The following is a 19,177-nucleotide window of genomic DNA, read 5'->3' as shown; positions in this document are numbered from 1 at the left end:
AGACGTATACCTTTTCCAGCTTCACGGAAGGAGAAAGATTACTGCATCATCTGCAACTAATGCCTCAGCCCCCGGATCACCAAGCCTCTTCAACTGGCCCAGGATCATCCAAGCGCCCCAACCCATCCAGCCCCATTGCCCCGCTCTGGAACGGATCCAAATTTAAGCGCTCTAAAGATGGCAAGCCCCCCTGATCGTAGCCACGGATGCTCCTAGCAAGATTTCCTTCACTGTGGAGTTCCACCTTATGAACCTGTCTCCTTGATTAAGAACCTTTCGGTTCTTTGTTTTTGATTTTTGCCTGCTATTTTTGATCCAATCTCTCGGGCAGGCTCCTCTTCAATTGGAGGGGCCCTGCTCGGGGAGTTTTGCAGTCCGGACACTGGCCTGCCATTTGTTTATGAACTTTGCAGACAACTCTGTCACTGCCTTTGGGGGCTCTTCCAGCTGGATAGCTGGGCAGCACCGGAGCACCTGGGGGGTAGTGCATTTTTTTTTTTTCTTTTCCTGCAGCCGTTCTACTTGCATGCTTACCTGCATTTATTTGTTTTTTATTTACAGCATTTGTTTACTTAGGGCGGGAGCCCTGCCGGAGTGGTCGGATGACGCCTCCACTAGTCGCGGGAGAGGATCTAGGTTCTCTCACGTGACTCTCTCCAGCCCCCCTTCATGGGAGGCTGGAACTCTGTACTTGACCTTGTCGGGTTGATGTGGACCTCAACCCGACATTGGATGTCCTATTTGGACGTTGGTCCACGACTTCACCCTTACCCGCTTCTCTCCCTTTTTCTCCTGTTTCTCTCTCTCATCTACTTTCTTCTTTAGTTGCAGCTGGTCCCTGGGAGAATGTTGCTTACGATCTCTACACCTAACCGGATTTCCAGATTTGGTCGAATGAACACTCCAGGTATCTTGTCTCGGAACGGGGTGAGTGATGTGATTTTTCAGATGCACCTACACTACCTGCTCCATGTCTCTTTCTAAAACTACAGCCCCATGCCTCAAAATAGCTACCCACAATACTCAGGGTCTCAACTCTCCCATAAAGCGAAGGAAGGCTTTTCAGGATTACCACCGCAGAAGGGTAGAGGTCTTATTGCTCCAGGAGACTCACTTCCCCCACTCATACTGTCCCTCGTTTTTGCACGCTAAGTACCCCACTTTCTTTTTAGCCAATGCAGAGGACAAAACGCGAGGTGTGGCGATCCTTTTTGCTAAATCTTGTAACTTCACCCTCCACTCTGAGCTACGGGATCCCGGGGGGCGCTTTCTGCTAGTCAAGGGTACCATTGCAGAACAATTGTACACATTTGTCTCGTACTATGCACCAAATCAGAATCAGTCCCACTTCTTCCAGCACATGTTTAGTCGGGTTTCGCAGCATCTGGAGGGTCGCGTCATTTTTGGAGGGGACTCTAACACAGCTTTTGACTATGGCTTGGACAAATCTAAACCACTGGGCTCTCGAGAGGTTAAACCTCCCAAACATAGCTCGCAGATAGCCAAATTGATTAACCAACTGGGACTGGTGGATGGCTGGAGGGAACTGCACCCGACATCGAAAGATTACACACACTTTTCTCATCCTCACCAGACTTTTGCACGCATTGACCATATTTTAGTCTCTCGGGCCGTGCTTCCCTCACTGTTATTGGCCTCTATTAAAGACGTGGTATGGTCGGACCACTCGATGGTGGAAATTAAGGTAGCCAGGACATGCACCCCTAAGGGCCCCTTCCAATGGAGACTTAATGAATCCATTCTTAGTGAACCCTGTAGAGTGTCGGAACTCGAGCGTGCTATTTCGGAATACTTCTCTTTGAATGACCTAGATGGGATTTCTCCTGAAGTCCTCTGGGCGGCTCATAAATCGACCATTAGGGGGAAACTGATACAAATATCATCCAATCTCAAACGGGAACGGAATGCACAAATACGCCGCCTGGAAAATGAATTTGTAGCCTTAGGTACCGAACATAAGCGTAAACCTACCAAGGCGTCCTTGAAGGCACTTGATGCAGCAAGGGCAGACCTTAATTTGGCTTTGACCAGCTCGGCGGAGAAACACCTCCGATGGCAGGGAGCCAAATTTTATCACCAGAGGGACAAAATAGGGTCCATGCTGGCCCTGAAGCTTAGGCCCAGAATGGGATTGCATGCAATGCCCAAAATGTCTGTAGGGGGGGGAGGCAGGACCCAGAACCCACAACGCATACTGCAGGAATTTGCAACCTACTTTCGAAACCTTTATCAAGATGCACACTCGGATAAGACACAAGCGTTACAATCCTTCCTAGACAGCCTGCCTATCCCTAGTATCTCCGAGAAACATACGGAGGTCATGGATGCACGCTTCACTGAAGCGGAGGTCAGAGGCGTGATTAAAGATCTTAAATTAGGTTCGGCACCGGGACCTGATGGGTTCCCTAACCTTTACTACAAGACATTCTCTGACTTGCTCTCCCCCTACTTAACTAGATACTTTAACACCCTTAAAACCGGTAGCCCGGTCGACAAACAAAACAATCAGGCTTTCATCTCAGTCATCCCTAAACCTGATAAGGACCCTGGAGAAGTCAGCAATTATAGACCCATCTCGCTCATAAATAATGATTTAAAGATACTCACTAAACTACTGGCGAATAGGTTGGCGTCCTTTATTAATCTTTACATTCATAAAGATCAGGTAGGGTTTATCCCTGGCAGACAGGGTCCCGACCAAGTGAGGCGAGCGATCGACATCATCTCTATACTACAGTCAGGCTGGTCGGGGGGTGTCCCGCAGGAAGGTCTGCTCCTTTCCATAGATCTTCAAAAGGCATTTGACTCAGTTGAATGGCCATATTTGTTCTCGATATTAGAAAGATGGGGATTTGGAGCACACTTCATGGGCATTATCAGGGCTCTTTACTCATCCCCCACAGCAAGAATAAGATATCAGGGATATTACTCTGACTCGTTCCCAATCTCTAAGGGGACGAGGCAGGGATGCCCCTTGTCACCTATTATATTCGCAATCGCTATTGAAACTCTCGCCATTGCACTTCGGTCTAATCCAGACATTAAGGGGGTCTCCTGTGGCACTCAGGAACATAAATGTGCATTATTTGCAGACGACCTTCTTTTATTCGTCACTTCTCCTTCAGTCTCCCTCCCTAATGTATGCAAAACATTGGCTAACTTTGCAGATATTTCGGGCCTTCGGGTTAACCTATCAAAATCCTCCATCCTAAATATCTCCGTAAAAAGAGAGGAGGCTCAACGCTTGCAATCCTCCTTCGAGTTTCTTTGGCAAGACTCCCATATCAGATACCTTGGGGTTAGCCTTACGGCCAAGTTCGAGGATTTACATAAAGCAAATTACCCAGCTATTTACCAGTCCTTGAAGGGTGAACTACAGAGTTGGTCTCTTTATCGATTATCATGGCTAGGCAGAATTAATGCTGTCAAGATGAATCTGCTTCCTAGGCTTCTCTACATATTCAGGGCTCTCCCTGTTCCACTCCTCAGGGAACCGCTGCGGAAATTTCAAAACCTGATTATCAACTTTATCTGGGGGGGAATGGGACATAGACTCTCTCGCAAGGTATTGTACGCACACAGACGGAAAGGGGGGTTGGGAGTCCCTAACCTTTGGCTCTATTACCAGGCTGCGCGATTAGCACAGCTCTCTGCGGTTTACTCCAGATTTGAGAAACCAGACTGGATACAAATTGAAAGACAGGCAGTTCCTATGTACACCCTGGATTATCTCCTATGGAGTCCACCTAAGCTCAGACCTCCCATACTGTCGCCTGTTTTGTCGTCTTCCTTCGCTTTGTGGGATGGTCTACGGCAGTCCTCCTCCCTCACCTCCAGTATGAGACCACTTTCACACTTATTCCATAACCCGGCATTTCAACCCGGTATGGACATTAGGGCCTTCCAATGGTGGCTGGATAAAGGAATTTATCGTATAGGACACTTCTTCACCTCCCACCCTCAAAACATTGCTCTGACAAGCTCAAAATGCCACTTTCGGAAAAGTTTAGATTTTTACAAATCTCGCACTTTCTCACATCCATCTCAAAAGGGGAATCCCCTCCCTTCTCTTTCACAAGCTATGAGGTATGGTGCTGTAATTCAGCAGAGCAGAGAGGGGGCATCTCAATAATCTATAATTCACTGGTATCCGACCAAGAGAAACTTCCATATATGCGGGCCTGGGAACGGGATCTGGCGTCCGAATGGGACAGAGAGGAATGGGGTAGGGTTGGATTTCGCTCCTTTCAGGGGATCCACAGTATATCTTTAATGGAAGCAGGCATAAAAGTCTTGACCCGTTGGTATTTTGTGCCCGTCAAATTACACAAGATGTATCCCTCTGCCTCACCTCTCTATTTCAGGGGATGCCAGATGCCTGGTTCTATGTTGCATATATGGTGGGAGTGTCCTAGAATTAGGGGCACATGGAACAGAATTTTTCATATGATATACAAAGTGACTGGACATAGGATTCCCAACACTACCCCTATCGCCCTGCTGCATTCAAAACCCCCGGGCATTCCGAAATACACCTACACACTGGTTCGCTACATACTGTTGGGAGCCAAACTCGCTATAGCGGGATCCTGGAAATTGCCCAGGGTCTCCATCAGGAAAATAAGGAATAAAATCACATGGATTATGACCCAAGAGAAAATGGTCAGCGTGCTGACCACCACGGCACCCAAATTTGAGATGATTTGGGAGCCCTGGGCATCCTACGTAGGTATCTCACTGGTTCCAGGAGTGACTATGAATTAGATTGTCTTACTGATGTTATCTGGGGACTGGCTGTAAACCCTTACTTCTGTCCTATTCTCTCTTCTTTTCTCCTTTTCCTCCTCCTGATCTTCTGTCATTTCAATCTTCCCTGGGCCATAGGGCCCTTTCTCTATGTTGTTGTGAGGCAACTAGTTGTCATTACGTTATGCCTTATATGGGAGTTTGTAACCCGATTTGGTTTGGACATGTACCGGGAGTATTCCTCTATTTACTGATCTAATTTTCTTATTTCACCATGATCACATAGACCTCTCTTGGGTCAGGATACTTGATGACAGGCTTGACAACCATGAAATCTCATTGGTTTGTTTGTTTTACATGTGCTACATTTGTTCCCTCATTGCACATTGACTCTTTGGTGTTGTCAGAAAGGTACTCTTCTATGGACTACTGGCAAATGCCCTGGATGTCCTCTACTCATGTTATACCTTATACTATTGGTACTGTTAAACTCCCGGAGTTGTGTTGCCTTCTTTACAATTTTATTGTACTTGAATGTCCTGTACATTTGTTATTCTTGAATAAAAATTATTGAAAGTAAAAGTGAATCCTCATGATGACGTCCCTAGGTATATCCTCAGAGAGGTGAGACGGCTTATGGAGACGATGAATATGATCAATCACTAATTCAGAGGAAGGAGTGGCCTGGAGGGCTGCTTGGATGAGTTCTCGGGCGTAACGCTCTAGGTCACTGGGTTGGACCAATTCGGGTATCCCTCGAATTTTGATGTTATTACGCCGTGAGCGGTCCTCCATGTCCGCAATTTTATTTTTCAGTCTGTCAATTTCTCGAAGAAGAAATGCTGTAGTTGCCGTGGTTGGCCACCCTCCTCCTTCTTTGCCATACCTGCAGGATCAGGGATCGAGAGAGATGCCAGTAAGGTAAGTGATGGATCGGTAGTTGATGTCAGGGTGCCGATGTCGATGGATATTATCACTTGTCTGGCTGAGCTATGGGCTCACACATCCATGCGGCTACGCCGCGTACAACCCCCCCCCCCCCCCCCGGATGTTTAATTTTCTAATGTACTTTTGTACATTCATAAAGACATCAAACTTACTTAATGTCAGTCATAGGAGGAGCGAATTTCAGGCCACGATTAAGTACTGCCTTTTCCTCCTCTGAAAAAACTGTCTGAGACAAATTAAAGATTCCACTATCTTTCAAACCCTCCTTTTTTGCCCTTGCCCGCCTCCCCCCTCTGGTCCCTCTCTTTGTTCTATATGTTGTTTGTTGCTCTTGTTGTCCCTGGGAAAATCCCCTGAGTGGTAATTTCCATCATGTTGATACCTCTGGGGAGGGCGGAAGGAATGTGGGGAACAACGAGATGGATAATAATCCTCCTGTGGGCCTCTTTCTCTCCCCCACTCACGATCAGGGGCATCAAAAGGATGATGGATGATCACTTTAAGAGGGCAAGTCCCACCCCTCATCATCCAAAGGAGCATACCTATTGTGAGTAGGGATACCAGTACGATTAGGTGTATAAGGAAGAAGAAAATTCCTATTTTGAGGGGGGTAGGGGCCCTTAGATGTTCTACCCCTGTTATCATATTGGTTCTTAGGAGGCATGGGTACATGAGGCCTATTACCTCCCTTGTTATAAGAACCTTGTTTATTTTGGGGGGGGGGGGGGGATTTCCTCTTCCCCTCCCTGTACCTGTTGATTGGGCCCTGGGGGGGTCGAGAGGGGATTTCCATTGGTTCCCCCAGGGAGTTTCCCCCTTCAGGGGTATTTGAATTTCTAGTTAACTGCCATTTAAAGACAGTATTATTTCTATAATCATTAACATCCCAATTGAATTTACGTTTTTTCTTATTTTTTTTGTTCTAATGTCTCTTTTTCAAGATGTTTTCTAAGGGCCTCAGATCTTTTTTTATATTTCTCATTATTATAAAATTCTAACAGATCCCTATCTCTCCATCAATTTTTGTTAGTTTACTCTTCTTCCTGCCTATAAGGAATTGCAAAAACCTTACCCTCGCCTCATTGAAGTAGCGAAACCAGTCATCTAGATCCGACTCATTGCTCTGGGGGTTCACCTCCCACCTCAGGCTTCTGGGTACCATTTTATCGGCTACATAGCGTTCAAGGAACGCTATGTCCCAATTTGTATGGACCTCAGAGGTCACTGGTAACCCCAAAAGTGTCAAAAATGTCAGTCAAGGGTCCGATCTGTCCGCCCCAATGTCGCAGTACCGAAAAAAAAAAAAAAAAAAAAAAAAATCGCAGATCACCGCCATTACGCGTTAAAAAAAAAAACCAACAAAAATGACAAAAATCTTTCCCTTTGTTAGTAAACGCGATAACTTTTGCGCAAACCAATCAAAATACGCTTTTTGCGATTTTTTTTACCAAACATATGTAGCATAAAACAAATTGGCCGAAAATGTAAAAAAAATTAGATTTTTACATTTTTTTGGGGGGGGGAATTTCATATAAAAAAATGTGAAAAATATTGTTATTTTTGCAAAATTGACTCTCTTTTTGTTTATAGCGCATGATCAAAAAAATCGCACAGGTGATCAAATACCACCAAAAGAAAGCTCTGTTTGTGGGAAAAAAAGACATCAAATTCGTTTAGGTACAGCATTGCACGACCGCGCAATTGTCCATTAAGGTCACGCAGTGCCGAATTGCAAAATACCCCCTGGTCTTTAAGCAGCCAAATCCTCCGGGGCTTAAGTGGTTAAAACCTTAGTTTAAAATATTTTCATTGTTTCAGAGATAGGGCAGGTTCATACCTGTTTTCCAGCCTCCTTTTGGGCCGTGTTATATATTGACACACATTCTGTTATTAGATTTTTTTGTTTTGCCGGAGATGCTGTGCTTCCGCCCTTAATAACTGTATTGCGTGCTGTGCTTCCGCCCTGTCATCTCGCTGATTGGGCGAATGGCACACTGCTCTTACGATCAATGGGGTATATAGAGGCGTGTGTGTCACGTCTGGTAACCACACCCCAGACGACGTCAACCTATGATAAACGCTTCGGGCTGTGCCATAAGTGATGTCAACACGTCTCCTGCTCGCGCCGGCTTAGTTTGTACCAGTGAGGGCGTGGGACGCCGTGGTCCTCCTACTAGCCTTTGGAATCTGTGTTTACGCAATCGTATCTGCTTCCTTTTGTAAGTGTTATTTTAATAAAGCCTTCCTATTGTTTTTATTGGATTACGCTATGTGTCTCCCCCCTTTTGTTTTTTATTCTGATGCCATTCACAATTGATCCTGTCTGGTGCCGTACTGGTTTCGAGGAATATTTATCTGGGATGTGAACAGTGCTTGCTCGGGACCCTGTACCAGTGTTAATGCCTATTGAGGTTTTGGGGCCAATTCATTAGTTTGAATGGCCATGGACCTCTGGTAAGCAGCCCTCTTATATCCCTTCACACATGGGTGTCATTTCCTGCTGTCTCATAAGAGAAGGAAACACTTGGAACATCCGATACTTGCTGGGACTTGTGGTGCACTCCGGGTGTAGCACCTTATTAGAACCTTATTTCATTCACTTTTGGGTTAACCCCTTTCTTTTCACTTTTTTTATTTATAAATTTTTGCAGTTGACCATCTCAGGTCGGAACTTTCATATACTTCTGGAACACATGATGCGGAAGTAACAGGGATTTGATGTTCGATGTCGGAGTGATGTAAGTTCCGTCGCTGACATCAGTTCCTGGTAATCACAACAAAAGGGTGTGCTTGAGTGGCTAAGTCACGCCTCTGACGATGGCCTATTGGCTGAAACTAGTCAGGCACTTGTGACAACACACAAGCACGCTGAAGTTGCAGTGTTTGAATGTCTACTGATGTACAATTTGTTTTCTGATGTAAGTACCTTTTAAAATAAATCTACTCCCTGATTTCGGATTTCACTATGAGGTTTTTCATTTACTTTTTGGTGATACTCATGTTGGTCGAGTGATGAGAATAAGGGTCGGACTCATTGGAATTTTATACTGCTAACACCTGAGAGGCTGCAGGCTTGGATCAATTGCTGCAGCATTGATATTGCTTTACCACTCTGAAAGCGTAGCAAGTTTGGTTGATGTCCACTTGCAAGATATACTGTATACTGCCCATCATATTTCTTGGTCTGGTAAGGAAATTGGTGGTGCGGTGTGCTTTACTTTACACTGGTGGAGGAATTTCATCTCTTCATTCACCCCCACGTTTATTTGTGTTAGTGCTGCATATGGACCTACATTGACTATATTTGTTATTACAATTCATGCTGGCTGCTTGGTGATTTACTGATATATAGCATAGCGCAGATTGGTCCCTTAACATTTGCCACTGTAGTGGCACTGATGGGCACTGATGAGCATTGTGGCGCTGTAGTGGCACTGATAGGCACTGATGAGCATTGTAGTGGCACTAATAGGTGCTGTAGTGGCAATGATGAGCATTGTAGTGGCACTGATAGGCACTGTAGTGGCACTGATGAGCATTGTAGTGGCACTGATGGGCACTGATGAGCATTGTAGTGGCACTGATAGGCACTGTAGTTGCACTGATGGGCACTGATGAGCATTGTAGTGGCACTGATAGGCGCTGTAGTGGCACTGATGGGCACTGATGAGCATTGAAGTGGCGCTGATGGCACTGTAAGGCACTGCTGAGCAGCGCTGACCACATAAAAAATCAATCTACTGCTGCACTCAACCTCCCTCCTCTCCTCACATGCTGTATCAGTGTGAGGAGAGGAAAGAGCTGAACCGGGCATGATCACAGTTTGTCATTGGATGAAGCAATCACGTGGTAAAGGGCTGCTGTGATTGGCCTTTTACCCTGATCCGTGATGACGGAGACTTCAGTATGCATGCCCCAGGGGGCCTGAAGGAAGCGCAAGCACCGGAAGTCATGAGTAGACGCCCTCTCAGAACTAGCCAGCCATGCTGTAGCAAGTGGTTAAATATTGATTGACGTATAATAGGCGTTCTTGTCACATTTCTTGTTGTCAGTAAAAAATGTTCTCCGTCAGTAAATTTTCCAGGTTTTGTCAGTAAAAAAAAGTCACCCAGGGTTGGCAACACTGCTTGGATGCAGGCCCGGACAGGCCATAGGGCAGACCGGGTATATTCCCGGTGGGCCGTGGCTCTCACTCATCACAAAGAAGTTCCCTCACTGTGGCCGGCTCTGCGGCCAATAAGCCTTCTGCTCAGGGGGGTGTGAGTCATACCCCCCTGAGCAGAAGGCTGATTGGCCATGGAGCTGGACAAGTCAACAGTCAAATGTTCCCGCTTCTTCCCCGCCCCGGGAGCCACTCACTGGGGAGGTGCCAGGCCGGTGTCCTGCCCGGCGCGGCCAGCCCAGCCCGCATCTCTGTGTGAAGCAGCTGCAGATGTGGTAGCTCCTTCAGTCCAGGCTGCTCGTGGGGGGCGGCATTGGCGGGGAGAAGGTAAGTGCCTGCAGTGCTGTGCAGCCCAGTGTGTGCTGAATAGGAGGGGGATGGGGCTGCTGCATATAGAGGATTTGATGTTTCCCTATTCCGACTCCTGCTGCCACTGGATGTCTGATTCTCCTCCTCCCTTCTGCAGACATTCTGCGGCTGCAGGAGAAATATGGAAATATCAATTTCTCTATATGCAGCTGTCCCATCCCCCTCCTATCCAACTTCTTTTACTGCCCCCGCAGTGCTCTTAACCCCCCCCAGTGATCTTAGCCCCCCCCCATGCTCTTCAATTCCCCACAGTGCTGCTCTCTGGCTCCCCCAGTGCTCTCCACCCCCCTGTGCTCCCTGGCTCCCCCCCAAGTGATTTCCAGTCCCCCCCAGTGCTCTCCAGTCCCCCCCCCTTCCCCCCCATGATCTCCATCCCCCTGGTTTTCCCTGACCACCCTCCCCCCCAGTGCTATCCACACCCTGCGCCTTCCAAGCCCCCTGCAATGCTTTCCAAACCCCCCCTTAATTCTCTCCAGTCCACCTGCCCTTCAGCTACTCCAGTGCTCTCTGCTTTCCCTGTGCTCTCCGGCCCCCCCTTGTGTCCTTCTATCATGTCTGCAGTCTCTGACCATCTCTTGTATCACGTCTGCAGTCTCTGACCATCTCTTGTATCATGTCTGCAGTCTCTGACCATCTCCTGTATCATGTCTGCAGTCTCTTGACCATCTCCTGTACTATGTCTGCAGACTCTGACGATCTCCTGCATCATGTCTGCAGTCTCTGCCAATCTCCTGTACTATGTCTGCAGACTCTGACCATCTCCTGTATCATGTCTGCAGTCTCTGACCATCTCCTGTATCATGTTTGCAGTCTCTGACCATCTCCTGTATCATGTTTGCAGTCTCTGCCACTCTCCTGTAGTATGTCTGCAGACTCTGACCATCTCCTGTATCATGTCTGCAGTCTCTGACCATCTCCTGTATCATGTTTGCAGTCTCTGACCATCTCCTGTATCATGTTTGCAGTCTCTGACCATCTCCTGTATCATGTTTGCAGTCTCTGCCACTCTCCTGTAGTATGTCTGCAGACTCTGACCATCTCCTGTATCATGTCTGCAGTCTCTGACCATCTCTTGTATCACGTCTTCAGTCTCTGACCATCTCTTGTATCATGTCTGCAGTCTCTTGACCATCTCCTGTACTATGTCTGCAGACTCTGACCATCTCCTGCATCATGTCTGCAGTCTCTGCCAATCTCCTGTACTATGTCTGCAGACTCTGACCATCTCCTGTATCATGTCTGCATTCTCTGACCATCTACTGTATCACGTCTGCAGTCTCTGACCATCTCTTGTAGCATGTCCTCAGTCTATGACCATCTCCTGTATCATGTCCTCAGTCTCTGATAGAGTTGAGCGGACACCTGGATGTCCGTGTTCGGCCGAACTTGGAAAAAAAAAAAAGTCCGGGTCCGTGTCCCGGACTTTTTCCGAACTTTACCCGGACACCGAACCCCATTGAAGTCAATGGGGACCCGAACTTTCAGGCACTAAAATGGCTCTAAAAACACCAATGGAAAGGGCTAGAGCAGCAAAACGTAGTTAAGAGCATGGCAAGTGCTTTGCAAACAAATGTGGATAGGGAAATAACTTAAACACAAAAAAAAAAAAAAAAAACAGAAAAATAAAACAATGTTCTTCATCTGTGAAGGACGAGGCCCATATGGAGTAGGAGGGAGGTTGAGGTGGTGGTGGATGTGGCGGTGTAGGTAGAAGCGGCAGTAAAGGGGGACGAGGTAGCCAACACTGCTTTTTTCAGTCATTTTAAATTAGGGTACACCCCAAAAGAGTGAGAAATATCAAAAATATAGCAATGGCTGGGTAAGGTCGGTATCCATCTCTATTCTGCACAAGGTACGGAAAAGTCCTGTGGGATCCATGCCTGGTTCATTTTAATGAACGTGAGCTTGTCCACATTGTCTCTGGACAGGCGGCTGCGCTTGTCTGTGATAACGCCCCCAGCCGTGCTAAATACACGTTCAGATAATACACTGGCTGCAGGGCACGCCAGCACCTCCAAGGCATAAAGGGCAAGCTCAGGCCACGTGCCCAATTTGGAGACCCAGAAGTTGAAGGTGGCAGACCCGTTATTCACTACATGTAGGCGTGTGCACACATACTGCTCCACAATGTTGGTGAAATGCTGCCTCCTGCTAAGACGTTCCATATGAGCTGCTGGTGTGTAATGTTCTGGTACCTCTGGTACCCTTGTTTCCACATTTCTCCCTTAAGTATTGTGTCCCATCTTGCTATGCAAATGGAACGCATACACCTTTAAGGGCAATGACGTCATCGCTGGGCGCCGCTATGAGCGGCTATTTCATTCGCCGGCTTTCTCTCACTCATTGCTCGTTCAAACCGCATGTTGCCTTGTCTTGTCCAATGCTGCCGGAGCTTCAAGCTTTTCCCCTTGCCTGAACAAGACCGGAACCTCGCTACCGATCCAATATCTCGCTACCGGATTACTCCATTACTCTTGGACCTTGCTACTACTAATCCATCTAGTGATAAGTACCCCGCAGGGGATTCCTTCCTAATCTACTTTCACTATCTACTACTGCATACTAAAGGGACTATTACTATCTAAGCTATTTCTATCATCTGCATGGATTGCTAGCTCTTGGGACTACCATCACCTATCATTGCACTAGGTTACTCTCTCTTGCATACTTCATCTGCTGTCCCCTACCACCTGTTACTATTCATGATTGCTAAAACCTATCTGCATACTATCATCACCTACCACTCTCCTCAATACTACTACTACTAAGTGCTCACCATTCCATTGCCTGTCTCTCACCTCTATTCTATCATATACATTCTATCACTCCAGGAACAACATATTGAGTGTATGTATATTTGCATAACAGGCTGTACACAATGATGAAGTCCTGAGAGTTGGATATGTTGTTCAACACATTCTCTACATGACTACTGAGTGTAATAATTCTGCAGCTGCAAATCCATTCACTAACAAAAAACGCATGAGCGATACAGATTGAACGAGCCTTAAAAAATATGGATTCAGCAGAATTACCCACTCAAGTAATACAATTAAAACAACAAGTCGATGCATTGATACTTGCTCTTACAGAGGTAAAAAACGAAAATCAGGCTTTAAGACAGCAGGTTGACCGTCTTGTGCAGCTCTCTGCTGCTCAGCCCCGTGAGCCTAAGATAAACCCTCCTCTAGTGTTTACTGGAGATCGGAGTAAATTTCGTGAATTTAAAAACGCATGTCGATTGCTATTCTTGTTGAAACCTCATACCTACCCCACTGACCAAATCAAAGTCTGTACCACTATTTCCTATCTGACGGGTGATCCCCGGGCCTGGGCAGACTCTCTCTTTGAGAAAGATGACCCACTTCATAACTCCTATCCTTTATTCCTAGCGCAACTCGCTAGTTTATATGAAGACCCCAATAGGCAGAGTACTGCTGATACCCAATTGAGGGCTTTAAAACAAGGAAGGAGACCTGTTGAGGACTTTGTGGCAGATTTCAAAAGATGGTCCCTTGATTCAGGGTGGAATGACACATCCTTGCGAACGCAGTTCAGACTTGGCCTATCAGAAGCCGTTAAAGACGAGCTCGCCCGAGCGGATTTACCTGACACCTTGGATGGCCTGATACAGACCAGTATCAATATTGACAGACGACTGCGAGAAAGAAAGGCTGAGAAGATGGGATTGCCATTGTCCAGTCCTTCTCGGATGTCGCCTGTTGACCCTACTCCTATGGAGGTAGGAATGATACGCCCACCTTTGACCTTTTCCGAAGGTGCCAGGAGGAAAACCGAACATCTCTGCATGTACTGCGCCTCCCCGGATCATTTGATAAACGGCTGTCCCCTTGTCCGCAAAAAAGAGGGTGAGTGTTCAAATGTCTTGCTAGGGGGACTAACAACTTCATTTTCTAATCCTTATCTTTTATTCATTTGACATTACAGTGGGACCAAACTAGGATCACCACCAAGGCTATGGTCGACACAGGATCTTGTGGGAACTACATTGATACTTGTTTTGTTACCTTAAATAAAATACCTATTATTTCAAAACTTAAACCTGTCTCTGTTAGTTTCATTAACGGTATTCCGTTATCCTCTGGTCCCATCACTAGTCAGACACAGGCACTCCTTGTCACTGCTGGCGGGTCTCATGTGGAGACCACCACTTTTGATGTACTGACCTCACCACATTTTCCCATTATTTTGGGACTTCCCTGGTTACACATACATCAACCAATCATCGATTGGAAAACAAGAACTCTAAACCTTCTCTTCTCACTACTGCGAAACCACGTGTAATCTCTCATCATATGGAAGGATCCTGTCTGTGGTGTCGGATGAGATTATACCAATATGTTATCAGGATTTGTCGGAAGTCTTCCTTGAGAAAAACGCTCAAGTGTTGCCTCCCCATAGGGACTATGATTGTTGTATCGATCTACTCCCTAATAGCAAATTGCCTTTCGGTCACGTTTATCCTCTTTCACAGGATGAACTCTCTCATCTCAAGGAATACTTGGATGAAAATTTGGCGAAGAGATTCATCAGACCTTCTACTTCCTCCACTGCTGCAGGACTCTTCTTTGTCCGCAATAAAGATTCAAGTCTCAGGCCTATTATTGATTTCAGACAATTAAATACCATTACAATAAAGGATCATTATCCTTTACCTCTTATTCCTGAACTTATAGAACAGGTGCGCGGAGCTTCCTACTTCTCGAAATTGGACCTAAAAGGGGCATACAACTTAATTCGAATCCGTGATGGGGATGAATGGAAGACAGCATTCAGAACCAGATACGGACTGTTTGAGTACCTCGTGATGCCATTTGGGTTGTGTAATGCTCCCGCGGCCTTCCAAAGATTTATAAATGACATATTCAGAGACTTGCTTGATGTTTGTGTTGTAGTATATCTGGACGATATACTTATTTATTCTCATTCCTTATCTGAACACATAAAACATGTAAGACTCGTGTTGTCAAGACTACTTGCACATAATTTATATGTTAAATTAAAAAAATGTTTATTTCATAAAGAGGAAGTACTATTCCTAGGATACATTATATCCAAAAATGGAATCAAAATGGACATGATCAAAATATCCTGTATTCTAGATTGGCCTGTGCCAACAACCCGCAAAGCATTACAAAGATTCCTCGGATTCTCTAACTACTATAGAAAGTTCATCAAGAACTTCTCTGCTATTGTGAAACCTCTCACACAACTCACAAGTACAAAAAAAAAACAATTCAAATGGTCAGAAGAAGCAAATGGAGCTTTCTGCTTGTTGAAATCAGGCTTTACTTCTGCTCCCATACTACGCCATCCAGACCCATCCCTTCAATATATTTTGGAGGTAGATGCGTCAAATATGGCAGTAGGAGCAGTTCTCTCACAACGACCAACAAACACTTCACCACTTCACCCAGTTGCTTTCTTCTCAAAGTCACTAAGCAGCCCCGAGGTGAATTACCCAGTGGGTGAAAAAGAGTTACTAGCCATAAAACTGGCATTAGAGAATTGGCGACACCTACTTGAGGGTACTCGATTGCCAATCCTTATATACACAGATCACAAAAACCTTTAATACCTTCAGACTAATAGAACTCTTTCCCACCGGCAGGTACGATGGTCATTATTCTTTTTGAGATTTAATTTTCTAGTGACCTATACACCTGCAGACAAAAATAAAAAAGCGTATGTGCTTTCACGATTAACCGAAGATAGCTACGCCGAGGTTCCCTCAGTTCCTATAATACCCTATGAACGTATTGTCGGTGTTGTCCGTTCCCTGAAGGAAGAGATTTTGCACAGCATAGGACTGGATTCACCTCCACCACAACTAAATGCTGATGCAGAAGGCTTCCTCTATTACAACGATAAACTATACATACCCCCTACTATGCGAACCAAGATCTTGGAATTGTCGCATGATGTACCTATGGCAGGACATATGGGTATGACTAAAACATTCAATTTACTTACTAGGCAATTTTGGTGGCCTGACATGAAGACGACCGTACAAAAGTTCGTTTCATCTTGTGACATCTGTGCAAGGTCCAAAATTGACACTACAAAACCATCAGGTCTACTTTGTAGTTTACCAATACCCCAGGTTCCATGGGAAGTGGTGTCCTTAGACTTTATAGTAGAACTACCACCTTCCAAAGGATTCAACACCATTTTAGTGTCAGTGGACCATCTGACCAAGATGGCACATTTCATTCCTATCCGAAGACTACCTTCATCCAAGCAAACAGCGGAATTACTTGTGAAACATGTCTTTAAGTTACATGGTATTCCAAAAACACTTCTGTCTGACCGTGGTTCACAGTTTATCTCAAAGTTTTGGCAAGCTCTATGTCAGATTCTACGAATAGAGCGAAAACTTACTTCTCCTTACCACCCTCAGACCAACGGACAGACAGAAAGAGTCAACCAGTGCATTGAGCAATATCTACGTTGCTATACTTCATATCTACAGGACGATTGGGTGGAACTCCTCCCGCTGGCGGAATTCGCCTATAACAACGCGACCCAGAGCACTACTAAACAAAGTCCATTCTACTTAAACTATGGGTTTCATCCCACACTTCTTCCACCACGTATCTTGCCATCAAGTAATCCAGTGGCCTCTGATTATCTTACCCAAATAAAGGATTCCCTGGGGTTACTCAACACCACCATCTCACATGCCCATAGCCAACAAAAGAGGTACTACGACCTTCGTAGAAAACCCTCTCCCCAATATGCCATTGGGGATCTTGTTTGGCTTTCTACAAAAAATTTGAGATTAAAGATCCCTAGTAAAAAACTTGGACCTTTATTCCTGGGACCTTTCCCAATAAAGAAGCTTATTGGAAAAGCTGCAGTACAACTCACATTACCAACAGACCTCAAGATACATCCCATCTTCCATGTGTCTCTACTAAAGCCCCATGTTCCTAACCAAGGAATAAGGCCTACCATCTCACCTCCCCCTCCTGTACAAGTTGAAGGCGGAGAAGAATTTGAGATAAAGGAGATTCTGGATTCTCGTATCCATAGAAGAAGACTCCAATATCTAGTACGATGGAAGAACTATGGGCCCCAAGACGACACCTGGCTGGATACCTCCGATTTACATGCCCCTAGACTGATTCGCAATTTCCACTCGAAATACCTGGAAAAACCAGTTCTAGAGGCCTTCCGGGGCCGGCCTTAAGGGGGGGTACTGTAATGTTCTGGTACATCTGGTACCCTTGTTTCCACATTTCTCTCTTAATATTGCGTCCCATCTTGCTATCCAAATGGAACGCATACACCTTTAAGGGCAATGACGTCATCGCCGGGCGCCGCTATGAGCGGCTATTTCAATCGCCGGCTTTCTCTCACTCATTGCTCGTTCAAACCGCATGTTGCCTTGTCTTGTCCAATGCTGCCGGAGCTTCAAGCTATTCCCCTTGCCTGAACAAGACCGGAACCTCGCTACCGATCCAGTATCTCGCTACCAGATTACTCCATTACTCTTGGACCTTGCTACTACTAATCCATCTAGTGATAAGTACCCCGCAGGGGATTCCTTCCTAATCTACTTTCACTATCTACTACTGCATACTAAAGGGACTATTACTATCTAAGCTATTTCTATCATCTGCATGGATTGCTAGCTCTTGGGACTACCATCACCTATCATTGCACTAGGTTACTCTCTCTTGCATACTTCATCTGCTGTCCCCTACCACCTGTTACTATTCATGATTGCTAAAACCTATCTGCATACTATCATCACCTACCACTCTCCTCAATACTACTACTAAGTGCTCACCATTCCATTGCCTGTCTCTCACCTCTATTCTATCATATACATTCTATCACTCCAGGAACATCATATTGAGTGTATGTATATTTGCATAACAGGCTGTACACAATGATGAAGTCCTGAGAGTTGGATATGTTGTTCAACACATTCTCTACATGACTACTGAGTGTAATAATTCTGCAGCTGCAAATCCATTCACTAACAAAAAACGCATGAGCGTTACATGGTGCTGCTGTTTGTTGTGGCGTGCTGACAAAGCTTTTCCACATTTAGGCCATGCTAACCCTGCCTTCTGAGGTGCTGGCGGTGCCCTGGTTGCATTGGCGACCTCTTCCTCCTCCTCCTCTGCCTTGGCCTTGTGCTTCCACTGTGGCCATGCTGTCAGGTGGGAATGCCAGCAGCATCGCGTCTACCAGCGTGCGCTTGTACTCGCGCATTTTGCGATCACGCTCCAGTGAGTGAATTAAGGACGGTACGTTGTCCTTGTAACGGGGATCCAGCAGCGTGACCACCCAGTAATCAGTACAAGTTAGAATGTGGGCAACTCGGCAGTCATTGTGGAGACACTGCAGCATGTAATCGCTCATGTGTGCCAGGCTGCCCAGAGGCAACGAAAGGCTGTACTCTGTGGGAGGTGTATCGTCTGTGTCCTCTGTATCCCCCCAGCCACGCACCAGTGATGGCCATGAGCTGGCCTGGGTGCCACCCTGCTGCGAACATGGTTCCATCTCCTCCTCCTCATCCTCCAGAACTGTGCCCCTGCTGGACAATTGTGTCCCTGGCGTTTGTGTGTGCAGGAACCCACCCTCGGAGCCACTTGCGAATGACTGCCCTGAAAGCCTTGGAAATGTTACCTCTTCATCCTCCTCCTCCTCCTGTGCCACATTCTCTTCCATCATCGCCCGAATCGTTTTTTGAAGGAGGCATAGAAGTGGGATAGTTAAGCGGACAACGGCGTCATCGGCACTGGCCATGTTGGTGGAGTACTCAAACCAGCGCAACAAGGCACACAGGTCTCGCATGGAGGTCCAGTTATTGGTGGTGAAGTGGTGCTGTTCCGCAGAGCGACTCACGCGTGCGTGCTGCAGCTGAAACTCCACTATGACCTGCTGCTGCTCGCA

The sequence above is a fragment of the Pelophylax lessonae genome, assembly GCF_965119305.1.
Source record: "Pelophylax lessonae genome assembly, chromosome: 5".
Taxonomy (NCBI): domain Eukaryota; kingdom Metazoa; phylum Chordata; class Amphibia; order Anura; family Ranidae; genus Pelophylax; species Pelophylax lessonae.
The sequence above is the reverse complement of the archived record's forward strand: the minus strand, read 5'-3'. Positions refer to the sequence as shown.